This window comes from Leuciscus leuciscus, assembly GCF_965113295.1.
Source record: "Leuciscus leuciscus genome assembly, chromosome: 19".
Classification (NCBI taxonomy): Eukaryota; Metazoa; Chordata; class Actinopteri; order Cypriniformes; family Leuciscidae; genus Leuciscus; species Leuciscus leuciscus.
The window spans coordinates 31,448,004-31,469,509 of NC_138743.1; the positions used below are offsets into that span (position 1 = coordinate 31,448,004).

General features: G+C 36.5%; 1 long non-coding RNA gene across 8 annotated transcripts in view; it reads left to right on the forward strand.

Moving 5' to 3' along the window:
* Positions 1–21,506, forward strand: part of LOC309482857 — a 157,612-nt gene that overhangs the window by 22,325 nt on the left and 113,781 nt on the right. For 6 of the 8 annotated variants that reach the window (XR_014200393.1, XR_014200394.1, XR_014200396.1 and 3 more), the window contains 3 exons: positions 2,229–2,313; positions 2,423–2,520; positions 21,098–21,256. This is a non-coding gene — a long non-coding RNA (uncharacterized lncRNA). The remainder of the gene's footprint in view (positions 1–2,228; positions 2,314–2,422; positions 2,521–21,097; positions 21,257–21,506) is intronic. The other 2 variants (XR_014200395.1, XR_014200399.1) reach the window with 2 other exon arrangements.

The window sequence follows — 21,506 nt, forward strand, 5'->3', positions numbered from 1 at the left end:
CGGCTGTTTAGCTTAATAGCATTCTATATCTACTGATCATTTCTTTCACATTTTACTTTCTCAGGTTGGCCTCAGTGACCTGGCTGAGGAATGAGCAACAATTTGCCAATCGCCAAGCCAATTTGACAAATTTTGTTAATACATTTTGGCTGCTTATTAACCATTGGACATGATTTAGAAAGATATACAGTACTGTGCAAAAGTCTTAGGCATGTTAATACCCCCCACCCAAACCCAAAAAATGGTTTTAAATCAGTTATTTATATCTTTTGCTGTAGTGTGTCAGTATGAAATATCAGTTTACATTTTCCAAACATTGTTTTTGCCATTAATTGTAATAATCCAGTGAGATTTCTGTATACACAAGGAGTCTGACAACAGCCAGGATGATCTGATCTCACCATCATCGAGTCCGTCTGTGATTACATGAAGAAACAGAAAAAACTGAGACAGACTGTCCAGGTACACTTGCGCATAGTTTCTCAGGTAGCTTTGCAGGAAGGTTTGCAGGGGGTATTAACATTCCTAAGACTTTTGCACAGTACTGTATATATATATATAAGCTCACGTAATACCCTTAAAATTGTAGGTTTACTCACAAATATTAGAAATAAACAACATGCCTAAAAACATGGAAGACAAGCTATATCACTCACTTCCAGAGATAAGCATATTTCAGTGAACAATTCTCATAGTGTTCATGCTGCACATGGTAAAAGCCACCCAAACGGCCTGATAAAAATGACATCTGAACTAGACCGTCAGGGAGGTATACTGAGCAGCCAAAGAAATACACCTGTTAAATTTAACTTCTCGAGCGTCTGTTGGAGCACTTGGTCTTCTTAGATAGCAGTTACTGCAGTCATTTACACAATTGAGTTTGATGCCCAGGGGGAGAGCGATATCACTGATTTCTCTGCTAATCGGCAGCCATGAGGTCTGCTCTCTAGAAAGTTGTCGCGGGTCTGGACCACCAGTCTAGGTGATGTCAGCGTGTATTTGAAGCATTGACCTTTGATAGCACAAAACATTTACCAAGAGTGACTGTGACTCTTTGTATAGTAGTTTATGCTTCTGTTTGTGTCGCTTTAAAATAGCTACTTTTCAACGTTCGGTTCTTATATATTCTTCATGCTCACAAAATGCTTCCGAAAACTTTGCAAAACATTTTCACAAAACAGTATTGATGTACTGTATGTGCTGTATTGCTATATAAATACAATGGCCCCATTGTTAAAGTAAATAGACATAAATCACAAACAAAAAAGAAATAAACTTAAGATTAAAAATATGTTAGGTTTAAAATAAGATTACATTTGTTAACTTTAAGTAATGCATTAGGTATCATGAACTAAAAATAAAATAAAAATCATTGCATTTCTTAATCTGTTAAGGTAATTTGCTATAATACAATACTATTGTTCATTGTTATTCTTGTTTGTTTATAATACATTAATGTGTACAACTTTAAATGTTAAAAATGTTTTGCATGTGCATGTAGAAAATAACATATAACCTGGATTTATAAATGCTTTTTTTATTTAAAAAACATTCATTTTTTATGAACAATATATTTGTTAATTCATGTAAAGCTAATGTTAACAAACTTAACCTGAGTTGTACCATTAAAACTGATCAAGGTCACTGTTCACGTCATTTAAATGATGCTTTAACACAGAGATTTTGTGACTTTGAGAAAGGTCTACATGATGTCATTTCAGCTTTGACAAGTTAATGATGCGTTCCGTATGATGGCTTCTTTTTTTTTTTTTTTTTCAGTGTCTGGTATTTTTTAACTATGCACATTTTGTCTCTTCTACAGGACTCGTACATCATGACTAAATTGCTTTCTTGATGTTATTCGTGAGAATGATCCAAAATATAGTTTTGCGAAGGCAGCTGTGAGAAAAGATCCACACCACGGCTCACAATTAATCATTTTGCAATGATCATTTTATGTTTTTTTTGTCATGTCTCACGCTCTTCTTAAAAGCTGCGAGTTTTAACAAGGGTTTTGGACGAGCTGCTGGTTTCTAATATGCAACGATGAATTTGATCTTCCAACTATCATCACCTGCATCCCATGGGGAGCTGCTGCTCACACAAGCCATTGCCTCAAAACAAAAAACAAATTGTTGGATTTTACTGTTTGCATATGAGTGTGTGTGTTTGAAGAGGGTCAACGGATCGCTGACTAATAGAACAATAACTGCTCTGTTTGTTCTCAGCTGGACTGATGCCATGTTGTTCCTGTGGTGACCCCCTGGAACGCCAGATTTCAGGACATTCCAGGCATTCTGTAATGGGACATAGGTGAGGAGCCCAGTGGCATGGAACAGAGCTCTCTTGCTATTCTCTTTTTCTTTTTGCAGTTTATAAGCTCATTATGTAATTGCTGGTCTACTTGCATCCCTGCTGAAAGGGATAATAGAGGTTGTGGGCTGGACAAACCAAGACAAGATGCTTAGAGACTTGTCCTTCACGCACTCTGTCTAGGGGAGGTCTGCAGAAAACTATCAGGTATGACATAAGGATGACTAAAACCGTAAAAAAAATAAATGTAATAAACATTAAACAAAATTTCACTTGGTGGGTCACACCTCAGAGCCTTGAGGCAAGAGTTTTCTCCATGCTCTCTCTGCATTTCATGTCTTAAAGGTGCACTATGTAACTTTTTTTGTTTTCAAAATGTAGAATGAGTGAGTACATCATGAATCTGTCTTCCAAACTGTGTTTTTGTCCTATCATGAATCACTATGATACGCCTAAAGTGTTTATATTTATAAATGGGACGCCAACTGCTGCGGAATATCCCAGTACCTGTGATTCGTCATAGAAGTAGCTCTGGCTACAATGTTCTTATGTTGTTCTTCTGTTGTTTTCCAGCCGGAGTGAACTCCTGAAAGTTCTCTTTGGCAAGCTGTTTCGAACTCACAAAACGATCTTCATTTTGGCCTGATACTTCGATTTCACTTGAAGTATATTGGGGCCTTAAAAACAAGTTTCCCTAGGGTAGGGATGTTAACCGATGACCGTTTGACCGATGGTTGACCGTATCAATGTTAACCGATCAAATTTGTCGGTAGTCGGTAAAAAAAAAAAAAAGTGATCTCTAAATTAGGCTATTATAGACAGTGGACTAGTACATTTCAGTGGTAACAGATAAGGTGGTGATGATCATCATATTTCTTTATTATTGTTAGCACTACCTCACACTAAAGCGGCGTCTCTTCGGAGCTGCCATTTTCTTAAATGGGCCGCGTCAATGTTTCAAATGAGCTTCTAACGCTAGAAAACGCCTTTATTTTCAACGCGATCACCTTGTACCCAAACCATTTCGAAACTTAGAGGAGTCATTTGGCCTCCGATTACATACAAGCTCCTCGCGCTGTAGGGGATTTTAAAAAAGTGACATGAGTGGAAGGGCGGCGCCGGGCCAGGGCAGTGTGTGTGTGAGTGGGAGGCAAAGCGGCAGAGAGATGCGACAGAGTTGTGAAATTGCAGGCGCGGCTCGAAATGGATGTTATTTCAAATAGTGTAGCATATTTTAAACTAATCGGTTAACCGGTTTCAACCGGCTAATGAGGCTCGGTGGTCGGTCAAGAAAATTTTTAGTTTTCGCCATCCCTACCCTAGGGCATCCAGTATTTTGAATAAATGAAGATGTCTCCCTTGTTTATTTAGTAGTATTAAAGTATTGCACATATGTTTTGTAATATTAATATTTTTTAATAAAATAAAAAAATATATATTTATAAATATATAATAAATATAACTTTTGTTTAATAATTATAAAATGGAATAATTTAATAACTAACTAGCCCCCCCTCACACACACACACAACTGTATACATAACTTCAGGAGCTGCTCTCCCTGCTGTGTCTTCCAAGCTTGAATATGGACCATGGTTGGCACGTACCCGTCATTCATTAATGCTGTCTCCGTTTTCACTTTCCATTCCCTGCTGCCTCACTTCCAGTAACTCTTCTGTCCCCCCCACACACATACATTTTATTGGGAGGGGGTTTTATTCAACAAGAACCTCCACCTTATGTTTCTTGTGAATATTTAGTTTGTTTATTATGTGAAACTTAGCATGAGGATAGTAAAACTGAAGTTATACAATGATTAACTGATTATTTCCAGAGATTGTTGAAGTATGGAAATTTTTTATATGTATTTGTTTATAAGAAGAAACAGCTGTGCCTCCAAGTTTTTGATATACAATTTGTATTTATGATATATTTATATAGATATATATTTATATAGAATGTATGTGAAATTTTAAGTTTAACATGAACCAGATCTACCCTTGGCAGCATCTTGATAGCATCTGAAAGGTTTGACTTTTAGGGTTAGGGTTAGTTGGGATAAAGATTGATCAGAATTTATCTGATCCTCTCTTATCTGGACTCTCTGGAAACTAAAAATTTGATCAAAAGATCACATAAGTATATAACATAGAATGTCATACAACCATCTATTATTTCTGTTTTATAATTTTCTAGGATTTTTTTTAGGATTCTTATTCAAATTAATTTGCTAATGAATCATTCCAACCAATTGTGAACTTCAACTGAGTTATATATATATACACTACCGTTCAAAAGTTTGGGGTCAGTAAGATTTTTTAATGTTTTTAAAAGAAGTATCTTCTGCTCACCAAGGCTGCATTTATTTGATAAAAAAAACAAAAAACAAAAAAAAACAGCAATATTGTGAAATATTATGACAATTTTAAATTTTCTATTTCTAATTTCTAGTTTCTAATTTCTAATATATTTTAAACTGTAATTTATTCCTGTGATCAAAGCTGAATTTTCAGCATCATTTATCCAGTCTTCAGTGTCACATGATCCTTCAGAAATCATTCTAATATGATGATTTGATGCTCAAGAAACATTCATTATTATTATCAATGTTGAAAACAGTTGTGCACAATTTGTTTTCAAAATTCTTTGATGAATAGAAAGTTCAAAAGAACAGCATTTATTTAAAATAGAATATTTTCTAACATTATAAATGTCTTTACTGTAACTTTTGATCAGTTTAACTCATCCTTGATGAATAAAAGTATTGATTTATTTTATTTATTTCCCCAAAAAATAAAATTAAAATTCTTACTGACCCCAAACTTTTGAACGGTAGTGTTTAATGTTACAAAAGCTTTAGATTTCCGATAAATGCTGTTCTTTTGAACTTTCTATTCATCATAGCATCATGAAATAAAAATGTAAATAACTGTTTTCAACATTGATAATAATCATAAATGTTTCTTGAGCATCAACTCATCATATTAGAATGATTTCTGAAGGATCATGTGACACTGAAGACTGGAGTAATGATGCTGAAAATTCAGCTTTGATCACAGGAATAAATTACACTTTACTGTATATTCACATAGACAACAGCTGTTTTAAATTGGAATAATATTTCACAATATTACTGTTTTTGTTTGTATTTTTAATCAAATAAATGCAGCCTTGGTGAGCAGAAGATACTTCTTTTAAAAACATTAAAATCTTACTGACCCCAAACTTTTGAACGGTAGTGTATATATATATATATATATATATATATATATATATATATATATATATAGATAGATATAGATATAGATATATATACAGATTTGAACTTACAGCATGAGCACCAGGGTTTCATGTGTTAGAGCTCCTGTACTGCTACAGTAGATCACTATTTCATTAATAATTTCTACAAGAAATCATACTGTAAACTTGCAATGACAGAAAGAATCACATACAAATCATGTTTGTAGCTGAACTTTTTTTAATAGAATAAACCAGCCAAAGGAATTGATTTTCACAGAGAATTTATTGCACAGCCATGATGAAATACGCTCTGCTGATTCTCTTTAAATGGAAATAAGGTCATGAGTTACGATGATAGAAATATTGTAGGATAAGTCTTTTAATGACCTAATTTGAAAACCATATTAAATGGTCTCATGCAGACCTGCCTGAGGAATTATATGTAGAGTTATAGATATTCTCTCCTTTTGTGACACGCCGGCATACACGTATGGTACCAAAACCTCTAAACGACAGGTTTAAAAATCCACAGGGAATAAATAAAAATTCTAAGTTATATTATCATCACCACATCTTTAGAGATGGTCATTATTCTTGTTTGACTGTTCACTGACTTCACCCAAACCAAAAGACTTTTTCAGACCCAAGACCCACATAGTTTAGTTATGATGGGGTACCAGGTTTCTTAATTCATAAAACTGTGTAGTTATTGTAACATTAAATATTCCACCAGACCTTTAAGTCATAAACCTAAGCGTGTTATTGCATTTTCAGCTTGTATGTTAATGTTAATTGCTCTCAGTGTACATCCAATGTGACAGAAGCTAACTTTCAATGAGAAAACAGATTTTTATTTATTTTTGTGGTAGGGGAATGACATCAGTGCTTTCAGCCAAGCTTGACATAGGAAGTTCTGTGTTGCCTCATTTCTTTAGCAAAAATTAAAGCTACTGGTATGTGGCACAAAAAAAGCCACATTATATTCCACCCCTCTCCTGCTGAATATCCTTCCATTGACACACCCTTCCTCTGTACATGGGGTCAGGCTATGTTCACTGTAAAGCTGCTCAGGTTAGAGACAGACCTTGAAGGATTTCTTTCCTTCTCTACAAGATTACCAAAAGATGCTGTGCTGAAAAAAAACAGTCCAACTGCACTAGGACTGTTCGCTAGCTATGTTTCCATCCAAAATTGCAATTTTAAAGGAACCGTATGTAAGAAATGTATTTCAATTAATCATAAAATGGCCCTGATATGTCACTAGACAGTAAGAAATCATGTTCATTTCAAATACTTATATCACTGACAACAGTAGTCCGGCCAGGATATTGTCATTTAAAAGTGAAGTTGCTCTAATGTTGATATTGTCATGTTGTGTTTTGGCCTGAAGCTCCACCCTCCACCTATCTACCAATCACGAAGTCAGTAGTGTTTCGGCATCCGGGTTGCCAGCTCTGCTCTAGTTACCACAGCTATGTGTCAGCCTGCGTTCCTGCTGGATTCTGCAGCCTAACTGGCAACCTCGAGTCGGGGGGAGGGGGAGGGGATACACCACTCTACAGTAATTTGAAAGTGATTACAGTACCAGTTTTGTCCACAATCTTACATATGGTTCCTTTAAATTGAGCTCTTTTTTTTTTTTATGCACGTTTTTATAATTTATTCGCATCTTGCCATTTCCATCCAGCATTTTTTTTTATGCGATATCCCAAAATTCACATAAAATGGACGGAAATATAGCAACTGTTTGTATCACTCCAATTATTTGTTTCAGACTGACTTTCAGTCAAAATAATAGTGGTGATGATTTTTCAGTGACTCTTTTAACCCAGTAGGTGGTGACAAGAGATGTTTTATGAATAAGTCATTAAATAATTAATTCATCTTTGTTGAAACTCAATGATTCATTCAGGAATTAAAGTCTATGGCTGCATCCGAAATTGCATACTTCCCTATAATGTAGTAGGCGAAAAACAGTATGTGACGTATGTCCCAATTCACAGTATTTAAAAGAGTAGACAAAAAGTACACAGGTTACCTACTACTTCCTCTGAAGTGTGCATATGATGGACACTTTACTATCCCATGAGGCCACGGGAGAGGATTTATGAATGGCAGTGAAGCGACATAACTGACGCTGGTAGGTCACATGACAATGACAGCTTGGCGAATGTTGTACGTCCGGATCACATTCATATTACGCACACTCTTTTTTTCATGGTAATGAAGTAATTAGTTATCCAAAATAAGTACCTACTCAAGAGAGTATGCGATTTCGGACGCAGCCTTTATGAATCGCTAAATCATTCACTCAACAGTTTCGTTCAGAAATACTGATTCATTCAGGCACGTCACTGTGTGTTGCTCGGAGATGGGCTTTGTTTGTAACTTTTTTTTATATATTGCGATCATGCAACACTGCTTAGATCGAATGCATGTGTTTCGGATAAAGTATTCTTGAATAATTCTAGAGGTTCTTATTAATTTTAGAGAAATCTGATATATGAATCCAGTTCAAAACTGGTTAATGTCAGCTAACTTTTTCTCTCCTATTTAGGTGTTTGGGCTTTCTAAACTTGATGTATAACCTTCAGAGGAAGGATTCAGAGATCAACAGATCAAGTACTGTAGTTGGATTGTTTCTCTTATACATGTTTTGTTAAATTATGACAGTTAAATGCTCCGCAGAGTTGTTATTTGTCCAATTATCCTCAAGAAGACATTGTTTTACATATGACAAAGTTTATCCATTTTTTCCCTGAGGCTGTAATTAGTCACTCACTAGTGAACTGATGATTGGGTGAATTGATTCCACATGCTGAATTAAATCTTCCTGGCTCTCTCAAAGCACAAATCACATGTTGTTCTTGTCTATTTGCATTTAGTTTTTTCATATTTGCGCCCCATTTCATCATGAGCCGTTTCTGGTGTCACAAGCAGAATGATAGCACTGGAAGAAAAAGATTTTCTCATGGACCTCTGATTTAAAATGAGAACAAGCCTAATTCCTTCAGTCTGTGTCATTTCTAAAATGATCCACAAGATATTTTATAGACAGAAACCATCTTTCTGACGTAGTACCAGAGGACTGCTGATATGAGTCTGTGTTGTGTTAGACAGGGCTTGGAATCACATTGTGTTCACATAGCTAGTCGCACTGTGTCAGCCACATGTCTGTGGTCAACGTGAACCCAAAAACCCAAAATGTGAGGCAATAGTTGGTTTATGGGCACATTATTAGTATTTAGTTACTATAGTATTTAAATCCAGCTGAGATGTTCTGAGTAAAGTGCTCTTCTCTTTTACCTATTTACCTCCTCCCTAGAGGTTCAAAAATATATGGGCCAACTAGTAGGAGTTTAACATTTTCCCATTGCAAATTATATGATTGTATTGACAGTTTGAGTAAAAAGTTGAATTAAAAATAACTGACTATCATAATGTAATATTTTTAGAGAGTCCCTCTTTTGCTTTAAAGGTACAGTAAGATTTTTGGAATAAAATATTCAAAAATCACTTGCACAGTGTGATATATTTCCTGCAGTTGTATACTAATATCCCAAAAGTTCTCAAAAAAATTTAATTTCAGAGAAATTCCAATTTTAAATAATGGCTTGTCCCTGGTCTCTGTCGCCTGTCAATGATGTAATATCCGCTTTTTACCTGGTTTCCGCTCGTACTGCCATAGTAACCATGGCGACAGACGTGGACAACTGCGTTACGTCTAGCGGCACGCTCACGCTGTTGTTGTTTCGTTCAAACATTATGGATCATCAGCATGGCGTTTTCGAGATGCCGAGAGCTCCGCGTCCGTGACAAACTTCGACTTGACAGAGACGCTAGTCTTGCATGTACTTTATTAGACAGGTGAACAAATGTACATCAAATATATATAGCTCAACATGATGAAATGTTAGAATATGATCAGTATGTTATTCTAATGTAATCTTACTGCTAGTCTCATACAGACAAACTAACACATAGAATAACATTATAACTTTCAACACACTCAAATGCTGTTTAGTGTGATAGTGTAGACCAAGTGAAACAGCGTTGCGTTACCTCACAAGTTTCATTCGTCAAATAAACTAACCTGTGTGAGTATTAATTCAGCACTTGCGGGTAGTTAGGTAGAATGAAATGTCCTTATTCCTTTATATCCGCGGGACTCGCGTGTGGCGCTGATATCCGTCTCTCATTAGCAATCACACCCTGCTTCATACCACATGTTAAAAACATCAATGTATTCACTCATCCATAAACATTATTAGATTCATCAGCATGACGACAAGTTCCATAATTCCGCTTATGCGTCATCAACCGACGCCTTAGTTATTGTAAGAGGTTAGCGATCCCTAGCGGCGAAAAAAATTACATATTGTAGCTTTAATGACAGCAGCACTCGAGCTGCAAAAACGTCACAAGTTTGTGTAAAACCTGATGATAATTTTCTCATGATTTGAGAATGATTCAAAGAGCATCTTGTGCTTGTGTAATGGAAGCAAGAACATCTGACTGTCTGTACAAACACAGTTTGCAAGATCAGTATCACAAAATAATTCTTATTAATTAGAGTTATTTAAAAGCTCATTATGTTTATATTATTATTTATATTTGACTTTGAATCCTAGATTTTTAAAGTGGTTTCAGGCTCTTGGACACTACCGTTCAAAAGTTTGGGTTCAGTAGTATTTTATTTAAGAAATTAATGCTTTTATTCAGCAAGGATTCATTAAATTGATCAAATGTTACAGTATAAAGACTTGTTGCAAAATATTTCTATTTCAAATAAAGACTTTTTAAAAACTTCTTAATTATCAAAGAATCCTGGAAAAAATAATAATCAGATTTTCATCAAAAATTAAGCAGCACAATTGTTTTCAACATTTATAATAATAAGAAATGTTTTTTAGCACCAAATCATCATAGAGTGATTTCTGAAGGATCATGTGACGCTGAAGACTGGAGTAATGATGCTGAAAATTCAGCTTTGCCATCACATAAATAAATTACATATTAAAATAGAAAACAGTTATTTTAAATTGTAATAATATTTCACAAGATTACCGTTTTAACTAAATTTTGTATCAAATAAATGCAGCCTTAGTGAGCATAAAAGACTTCTTACAAAAACATTTAAAAAAGTACTGACCCCAAACTTTTGAACGTTAGCAGTGATAGTGGACTTATTAATTTTTTTCAGTAAAGCTTGGAAAACATCTTTATTTTTGACAGTTGCTAAGAAATGCTTTTCCAAGGCACCACAGAGAGCAGATTTAAGGCTATGCATGTTAGTCACATTACAGATGTTTACTTTGTTTCTGCTGAATGAATGCTGTCGGCAGTCTGCATGTGCCTCCACTCCAGTGCTCATCTCTTCTGACCACAGACTGTTTCTGTCAACATTTACTCACCCTAATATTATTTCAAACCTGTTTTACTTTCGCTTTTGAATAGAACACAAAAAAGACATTTATCAGAATGTCTAAGCTGCTGTTTTCCATACAGTAAAAGGTGACCATGACTCAGTACTGTATGTTAATGCTAAAAGTGCGTTATATTCTACCCATAAGCCCCACTTTTCATAAGCGTGTGGTTATGAAAAGTATATGATATAGTGCTGTAACGCAGTCTGAAAATATTGTGGCTCTGTTTTTCCTATCACGTGAGGCTGATTTCTCCACACGTGTCTCAAAGAGTGTTTTCCCACTTTTGAGAGTTTCTATGACTCCAGTCATTTTTGTATATTATGGCCTTCCCTCAAAAATTAAGAGTGAAGATGTTGGAAAAGCTCCATTGACGATCAGGGAAAAGTAAAAGTTGCATCTGATTTGGGAGGTATCATCCATTCACTGAGAATCCAAACAGGTTCTCAGGTCATGAACCACAAGATCGTTCTGAAGTCTTGTGTCAAAACATCAGGTTTGCCATCAGATTGGATCTAATCACTCTACTACCCAATAGTTCTTGATATTTCTGGAGAAATCTTTATGTATTTAAACATAGTTAAACAAACCTAATGCGCGGCCCCCCAAATCATCATCCGGACCTCCCTTAACCACCTGGCAATGTCAAGATGGAAATGGTAACTTATGTAATGCCAGAATATTAGAGTCCAAGAGCTCTAACATTGCCCTAGTGTTGGTGTCCAGCTCATCAATATTCATTAGAGGATCTCTTATGGTGGCTTTAATGGCCATGCTGCCAGGCCCGTTTGAAGGATTACCACACATTAAATGAATTATATGCATGTGAGACTCTCACTGTATTTAATAAAAGATGTCAAATATTTAAAAATGCTAAATTATGTTCTTAAACAGTTGTTTACTTTATCTAGTTTATCTAGTTTGCTAGCCATGTGCCATAGAGAAAGCTGAATGCAGGCATTTCAAATGAATGTATTTGAATAGTTCACTAGCTTTAATAGTCTTTTGTGTTATAACAGTTGTTTGATTGGCGGCATTATGTCTTGTTTGGTATGTATTTAGTATATTGTGATTTTCCCACATAGTGCTGAAATTATGGGCAATGAACTGGAAAAGCAGTTTTGAGTAGAGATTAGACACTATTGCTATTGTTATAATTACACATATTAATGATATTGATAATAATAACAAAAATATATTACTAATAGCAATAATAATCTAGAAGATGGTCACACATTTATTTATATTTATTATTATTATTATTATAAAAAATTCATACATTTGTGACCATCTAAAAATGATTATTATTATTGTTAATCACTATCATAATAATGCAGAGTTGTTTATCAATCTAAATGCTTGCAAATTTATTTTGTCTTTTGTCTTTGTCATAATGAATAGCTCAAATTAATGAATGAATGGGTTTTATTCAAACAATATATCAAATAAGTTACTTAACCTTTGAATGGCATTTAACAATATACCAGATATTGAAGAACCGTTAAATGTGAATATCTGTAAGAAAACTGCAGTCTTTTTTGGTTTTTCAATTTTGGTCACATTTCTTCATGCTTTTATAGGAAACATATGCTCTTTTTTTTTACTTTCCTGCTAATTTTCCTCATGAACTGCCCTTGTGTTTTCAATCCATGAGGAGCGATTGGCTCAATAAACAGAGTTTTCCTATGTGCACCGATCAGCCAAACACAGGCACTCTGTGGCTGCGTGTTTATCTGCAGCTCTCAGTGCATTTCCATTGACACGCCGTGTGTGTCTCTGCAGGTGCGCATCGTGCGTGAAACTCATAAAGACGTTTCTGTGAGGATACTTCCCCCAGCTTCCTCACAAAGTTCTCCCCACCTTTTCATCATTAAAGTAAGCTGATGAAAAAATAAGCGATGAGGACTTCTAGGTTTACAAATTTTATGAAGCACCTTTCATATATGGTGGCCCTCCTCCTCCTTTAATGTAACTCTTCACTGTCTGTCCACACCAGTGTCATCCATCTGAACTTCTACACACCATTTGTCCATTTCTGTCTTCGTCTCTAAAATGTTTCTTGTCTTATAAACTTTAGTAAAACCCAGCATCCCCCAACCCTTTCTACAGAAAATACACTTCCATAGTTTGTGCCAGGATTCATTTCCTTTGCTGAGAGCAAAGGAAAACTGCCCCCAGGAAGTTTAACTGAAGCGATGTGGAAATATTTACATGTCCGCTGTCTAATACCTTCCGTGGACATTCCTGAACCTCCTCTTTACTACAGAATGAGACCTTTGTATGGTTGCATTTGGGCAGCGTCTCCACACTGCAGCCTCTACAACTATGTTGGATGACTAATGTTGTGTAATGGTGTGGCCTGCATCAGTACAGTAAACAATGGCTACTTCATCTTACGCCCGGTTCACACATACTCCTTTTGCGGTAAGTATTGTAGTAAGTATGCGGTGCAGAAGCAGCACGGGCTCATTGTGCTTTCACATATGATGCGTTTTCAGTGCACAGCTGATCCACGGCTGTATACCACAAACACAACATTCATTCATGATTTCAAATCCAAAACTTGAAAGTGGTTTTCAGCATTGTACACTCTTTGTACACAGTACAGTCACTTTTAAATGCACTATTCAATTAATTACTTAGGCTATAGATTTATACATTAAGTTGCTCAAGCAAGTGGCAAAACATTTAAATGTACTTTAAATCACACTGTGGTTGCTATGGTGTTCTGGATGGTTGCTAGCCGGTTGCTAGGATGTTGCTATGTGATTGCTACAGTGTTCTGGGTGATTGCTAGGCGGTTACTAGGCTGTTTTGGAAAGTTGCTGGGTGACTGCTAGGGTGTCAGATAGAATTTTTATATAGACTGAATTCTATGAGAGAATGTGGAGTTGAAGATGGAGACTCACTGATTCTTTAATGAGGAATTTAATTAAATTTTCCATTGGAAACTAAAGGGGACTAAAGGAGAATCACAATTTTTTTCTTTCAAAATGAGATCAAAATTCTCCCATGATTCTGAACAGAAAACTAAACAAAATAACATGAAATTTAGAGGTTTGTACTAGAGGTTGCAACTATGGTTCTGACAAAATATTCATTGCTGCAGTCTATTTAAAAATATTTAATTAATTTGAATGAATTAAATCAGTTTGAATGAATAATTCAATGACTCACTCATAAATAGAGTGTTGCAGGTATGAAGTCACTTTGAAGGCCAATCGACAGTTAACATCACACTGGTTTCCTCAACAAAAACCCAATTGGATTTTTCCATAGGCTTTTGTTGATCACAGATATTCATTTTTGCTATAATCCAAAAGTTTATGATACTTGCACGTTTTGTCCATCAAGATAATTTTTCACAGATGAACACATCTTTTATGAATTTTAAAGCCTAAATGCATTTGCCAGAAGTAAAAAGGTAGTAAAGTTAGGCTAAACTAGCTACACTACTGTCGCATGCATTTAACGTCACCATTACTAAGCTTCCGACAACTCTTTCAGTTTTTATCGAAAAATATTTTCCCAGAAAGTTTGAGTTAGAATAGTTTGTAAGAGCACAATTATAACCATAACAAAGCTGTAAAAGCGATCTGAGCTGACCTGTTCGGCGTGATGTTTAATCTCCTCGACAGCCTCTAGTCCCATTTAGCCACTTGTTAGCAACCGCCTTTATCAAGACACGTTACAGTTTCAAAAATCACAAGTGGGGTAATACTGATGGATTTTATGTTGCAGAATAAAACACGAAAGTGTCTTGAGCTTGTGTTCACCACAGACCTATTTCAGCTATTAAACCAAAATCCCATTCCAGAAACCCATTGACTTTTGGACGATGGAACCAGAAGTGCTAAAATGCTAACTCGCTTCCCCATTTTGGCCTACAAAGTGATGTCATACCTGCACCTCTCTATAATTCACTTGTTTCGTTACTTGATGGATCAGATTTCATACCTATATGACAACTGGGTCTCTCTCTGGGTCTCAGCACCAACGCAGATTTGAAAGTGATTTTGTCAAAGGTTTAATAGACACATACGAATTGTTGTCATTTAGGAATAAGATCGTGCAAATATTTGAATCGAGATCGCGATCTTTTAACGATTAATCTTGCAGCTCTAAAATACACGTATGATATTTTAAGATGCCTCCTTAGTTTGGCTTAAAAATAGTTCAGACCAAATGTACACTTGATGATTTATAGCTGTCATCTAAACTTCAGCGTTTTAAACTTAAGACCATTTTACTGGAAATACCCCAAAGCCAATCTCTGACAGACAGCTCTATCTTCGCTGAAAGTATTTAATGTCACTGAAAGGCCCTTCAGCAGGTGGGACAATGAAATGGTTGGTATACATATGACTAAATACATATACCTGGAATGACAATGAAATGAAATCTCTGAGATTGGACCTGAATAGATCTCTGCTTCATCGTTCTCACTAAAGACTTTGGACGATGGCAGACTGCTGATATTGCGCCAGGGGCCACTAGATTGTTAGATGATATCTATATCAACCGCCTAAACCTCTAGTGAAAGCCTGGGCCACATCTGGTCATTCTCATGATGCTTAAAGTGTAGAAAGAAATTCAAAAATGCAATAAAATTGATTGAGGTTGTTCTTTTCAAAATAGAGGAATTAGCATGGCGGTATTCTTGCGTGTGCATTGTAATATTTCAGTGAATAAAAACACACTTCTTCCAGGAAAGAATACTCCGTCTACAAAACTGTTTTTCTCCGTCTGAGACTGATTGAAAATGTTTACATGACCCTTGTGGCTACTTCAGTGATTATGAGATGGATTTTAGTCTATTTGATGTTGTTTCCCAGTGCTTTTTTGATCCATTACAAACAAATGTTTTTTGTTAGGGTTTTTTGTCACCGTCGACACAGAGAATCTATTTTTTTTTTTTTTTTTTTGAGATGTCTGGGCTCCTCCTGCTTCTGTGGCACTGTGCTTTGAGTGTTTTTTCTATTTTAAACTGAAATGTGTATATTTGTCCCAAATAGTTCTCTGCAGATGTGCAATAGCATCGCAACCTTTTGCACCTTCACATTTCCATTTGAACATACTTACCTCTCTCCTTGTGCTCTGACATGTTGTGTTCACAGTGTGTGTGTGTGTGTGTTCTCTCTTTCCTTCCCCTGAACTCAGTGGCTCTCATCATAAAGGTATCTTTGTGATAGCCTAAGGTCTAATTTAAAGCAAGGGGGCCAGCAGTTGCAGCTGTGTTACTTTCCTTGGCTGGCCTGATTTTTCAGACCCTCTAACACCACAGACAGCCCAGTTATGCAAACACGTCTATCAAAAGACTCTTGGCCCTGTGGAAAAACAGTGCTCTAAAAAGAGAAGTTATCTCTTCCCAGAGGCACTGTAAGTATCAAGCTAGGGAAAAAAGGTAAAGTCTGCCTTTTCTGAACCAGTTTCTTTAAAAAAAAAAAAAAAAAATACTAGACCTGAATGATGAACGACCAGTGAAGTCTGATTACACATAAAATGACTTGGGAGCTGGTCCTTTTTTAGTGAATAAAGCATACAGTGTGACCAGTGTAGTCCAATTTCCAAGTTAATGACTCTTAGGTTGCTGTTTTTAGTGAATCAAACACATACAGCAGAACCAGTGTAATCTGATTCCTGACAAATGAGTTTCTGAATGAAACCGTTGAGTGAATGATTTAGCGATTCATAAAGGCTGCATCCGAAATCGCATACTCTCTTGAGTGTGTACTTATTTTGAATAAATAATTACTTCACGACCGGTAAAAAATGATGTTCTATTTAGTATGAATGTAATTTGGACGTATTACATCCGCCATGCTGTCATGTGACCTACCAGCGTCAGTTGCATCACTTCACTGCCATTCACAAATCCTCTCCCGTGGCCTCATGGGATAGTAAAGTGTCCATCGTGTGCACACTTCAGAATCTCGCTGGAAGTACTGTAGTAGGTCATCTGGGTACTTTTTGCGTACTCTTTTATGAGTACTGTGAATTTTAATATACTACTTTTGTCATATATTGTTTTTCGCCTACTATATAATAGGGAAGTATGCAATTTCGGATGCAGTGTAGTCTGATTTCTGAATGAATGACTCTAATCAGCCCGTTTTTTTTAGTTCATCAAAAACATACAGTGCAACCACTGTTGTATGATTCCCAAACAAATGACTCCTACTGTATGAACTAATAGTTTTAAGTAAATCAAAATCATGCAGAGTGACCAGTGTAGTCCAGTTCCTGAGAGAATGAATCCTAGGATATGGTTGTTTTTAGTGAATCAAACACATACAGCACAGCCATTGTAGTCTGGGCCGATTCTTTTTAATAAATCAAAAACAAACAGTGTGACCAGTGTAGTCCAGTTCCTGAGCGAATGACTCTTATGAGTTGGTTGTTTTGTAGTGAATCATAAAACACACATGGTGAGCAGTGTGGGTCTGATAACATTTTTTTTTTTTTTTTTGTGAATCAAAAACATATAGTGTGACCAATTGTAGTCTGATTACAGAAAAAATTCAGTTTGAGTCGATTCTTTTTAGTGAATCAATTACGTACGTTTACTGGACATTTTTAATGTCATGCGCAAAAAACAAACAAAAATAATGACTTTATTCCACTATTCATTTCCTTCTCTCTGGGCCTTGAGTTTTTTCACGTAGTATAACTGCGCAGCGCTTCTGTGTTGCACGTCACACGTAGGCTCACTATTGGCCGACGCTGGTCATGTGTGTGATGCGTGTGACGTATAACACAGAAGCGCTACGCAGTTACACTATGTGAAAAAACTTGAGGCCCAGAGAGAAGGAAATGAATAGTGGAATAAAGTCATTATTTTAGTTTGTTTTTTGCGCACAAAAAGTATTCTCGTCGCTTTATAAACTTAAGATTGAGCCACTGTAGTCACTTGGACTATATTAACGATGTCTTTAATGCATTTTCTGGGCCAGCAAGTTATAGTGTCTTAGAAGCCTATGGAGGAGTGAGCCAGCTCTCAGATTTAATAAAAAATATCTTAATTTGTGTTCCGAAGATGAACAAAGTTCTTACGAGGTTGGAACAACATGAGGGTGAGTAATTACTGACAGAATTTTCATTTTTGGGTGAACTAACCCTTTAACATTGTTCAAAATGTTCTTCTTTGTTCCACTGAAGAAGAAGAAAAGGCAACATAGTCATAACGGCATGGCAGAATTTTTTTTTTTTGGTCGAAATATTTCTTTAATGGCAAACACAAGCAAAAACAGAACATTTATGGTTGAAGCCAGACAGAGTTAAAGGATTGCAGACAGAGGGCTGTGGTTAAGATTATTCTAGTGATTGGTGTGGGAAATTTGTCAAGAGTTTTATTTTTAGATTGTTATCCGGATTTGGGTCTCAATCTTTAATATTTGTTCATTCTTAAGTGACAGCAGCGCTGCAGCCTTTTTGTTTCCATAGCACTGGTCCGACAATCCTGGAGACAGCGAGCGTCTCTGTTTCTCCTCCAGATGCGTGCTAAGGACCAATAGACAGGAGAAGTCTTCTCATCTAATTGAAGTCAATAACAAGTGTGGAATGTTTCTCCACTTTTTGAAGTTTTTCTTCAAAAGCTCACAGGATCTGTTGGGGGAATGTAGAACATCACTTTAGGGCTGCAGTAATCTAGCCTCATGGGCCAGAGGGCAGAAAACATTCCAGAAATTTTTCCCAGTGACAATGACCCTAAGATCGAAATTTATGTACAGGTACACACTGTTCAGCATCCCACTAATGTCTTCATATACTGTAATCCTACATGAAGTGGCCAAGGAGAACCCCTCTGCAGACCGTAAACGATATTGGTATAACTGTTTCAATTGGTTGTACTGCCAGGAAAGTGTTTGTGTGTATTAAAATCTTTCCAGATTGTAGCTCTGCACAAACCCACAAGAGCCCGAAGAGTTTACATCATACGAATCAAAACCTAACGTGTCTAAAACACTATCAGTCAGATGTCTTTTTGAGGACATGCCAGGCTCTTTTTCAGCTCTTCCAAAATCCTCAGATATTGTGATTGTTCTGTGCGCGTTTCGGCCTTGTTTTCACTTTCTCAGCATTTGAATTGTTACAAAGAGAATCATTCTCAAATAATTATTTTTACCTGCATAGATGTTTTGTTATTTAAAGAAACATCTAAAGAGACGTGAAATCCCAGGCTTAAGTTAAACACACAAACGCTGCATTCCAGCAAAGGCGGCCGGTCCCAAACGAATTCATTTCAACACCTGATCTTGTTCTGTTGAAACAGCTTGGACCCTCATATCACACATACTTTCAGTTTTACTCCCGTTTGAGGCCAGTGGGTGCCTCTTTAATCTGTGACCTCGCCATAGACCTCATGTAAGTTTGTTGACTCCCTCTCTTCCCTTTTCTCCAGGCATTCAGACGAGTCTCTGTGCGAGTGTCAGGTCATGTATACCTCACCTGCTCTGTGGGCAAGACAAGCAGATCCTTGTTGACACATGCAGTAGTCAATGTATTCAAGCTGACAGTCTAATGTGCCGGATTAATGTGTGCGCTGGGAGAGATGGATGGATGGCTGAATGCATGATGCTTGTGGTAGGAGATTTTCTCTCCAGTCCCCCATCTTCCTGCATGCCTCCTTTGGTCATTTTTAAGCGTCTTAAGTTTGGCTTGTCTGGTAGACCCTTGATGGTATGAGGAGAAGTGCAACAAAATTAAAATCATGCTACATGACAAGCAATTAGTCAAAAAAAAAATTGAGATACCCCACCCAAAAATCATCTTCATGTCATCCCAGATATAAATTACTTTCTTTCATCAGATGAACACAAACTGAGATTTTAGAAAAATAATCAGTCTCTGTGAGTCCATATAATGCAAATGGATAGTAACTCAAAATATTATGCTTCAAAAACCAAGCAAAATTTACACTGTTTCCTATTAAACACACCTATCTTTTTGCTTCAGAAGGCAATAATTCATCAACTGAGGTCGTATGGATTACCATTGTGTTCGTTTTCGTGGTTTTTGAAGCATCGACTTTTGGGTTACTATCCACTTGCATTATATAGACTCAGAGATATATTATTTTTCTAAAATCTCCATATGTGTTCCACTGAAGAAAGAAACTAACATACATCTGAGATGGCATTGAGGGTGAGTAAATGATGAGATCGAGATTTGAGGAAATAGTCTTTAATAATTAAATCCAATGGGCACAGGGAAACTCAGAAGAGATAATAATTATTATACAACCACGAATAACAAACACAACCGGACCATGAACTGTGGAAACTAAGGGCTTAAATACACAGACAGTACATTAGAGTTTTAGAAGCCTTAGAAAGTAGGTAAAATTTTCCATCTAGTAAACTCTCTAAACATGGCAAACTGTACTATCATTTATTTTCTAAATAATTGTAAAGAATGTAAAGAAATTCATGGTACAAATGACAGATTTGGCTTTTACATACATTTATTTGTTTTATTCATTCATGACACATCCTTTAGGCCATTTACCCCAGGAATATGTAACATACAGATTGAGTTTCTTGTTTGTCTTCAAACGGCTACAGATTTCTTTAGAGGATTTGTCAAGAACGCAGCTTTACTGCTGGCCAAGGTCTCTCTCAGCGGTGACGTCTGACCCAAACGTTCACCGCTGCAAGATTTTGCGAAGGTGGCAGAATTATGTCTTTGATTTGACTCTCCCCTGCAGTCTGTGTGAGCTTCATATTTGATCTCAGGTCAGTGAGTTGAGGGGAACAAGTCTCCTCTTTGTGCCTGGCTGCAGCTTTGAACGGTCTCATACTCCTACAGACAGTGCCAGGGCAAAAGAAGTGCCAGTCGCCCTGACCTGTCTGGCTGATGAAAGCGATGACCACATGCCAAGCGGGACTTCCAAACATCGTATTAATGGAAAACATTGGCTCTTGAAAGCTTTAGCGCTGTCCTGAAAAGCAGGCACTTAGAAACACCATAAACCAGAACTACAAAATGCATCATAAAAATGGATTTATGGGACTGAACAAATGTTTACAAGCCCTTTGAGTTATTATGAATATTTATATACAAATTAAAAATTAAATAAAATGTAGTAAGCTCAAAATGATGATATGATCTTTCCATAGACCTCACTGTTGGAGGTTTTCCTTGATAGTTTGGAGACCTTAAGGAGCAGGGAGGATACCCGGTTGCATTACTCCCTTAGTAAGAACTGGCTGCAGTTCAGCATCTCACACACCAGGAAACAGCTTCAAAGACTTCCAGCTTACACTGAGAGAACCGAGGTAAGTGCACTATAAGCCTTGTTGAAGAATCACTGTCTGTGTCAAAATAGCAGGATAATGGGCCATTAAAACATCCTCCTTCTATTAAAACATAAATCTGACGATCTCGAAGCAACTTGGAAGCCCATTTAAGCCACAGAATGGAGAAATTAAAAAGTAATCTTGACTTTATATCTCACAATTGCACAATCGTATTTGATATCTCCCACTATATATTTAGCAATTTCAACTTTTCCTCGTGATTGTGACT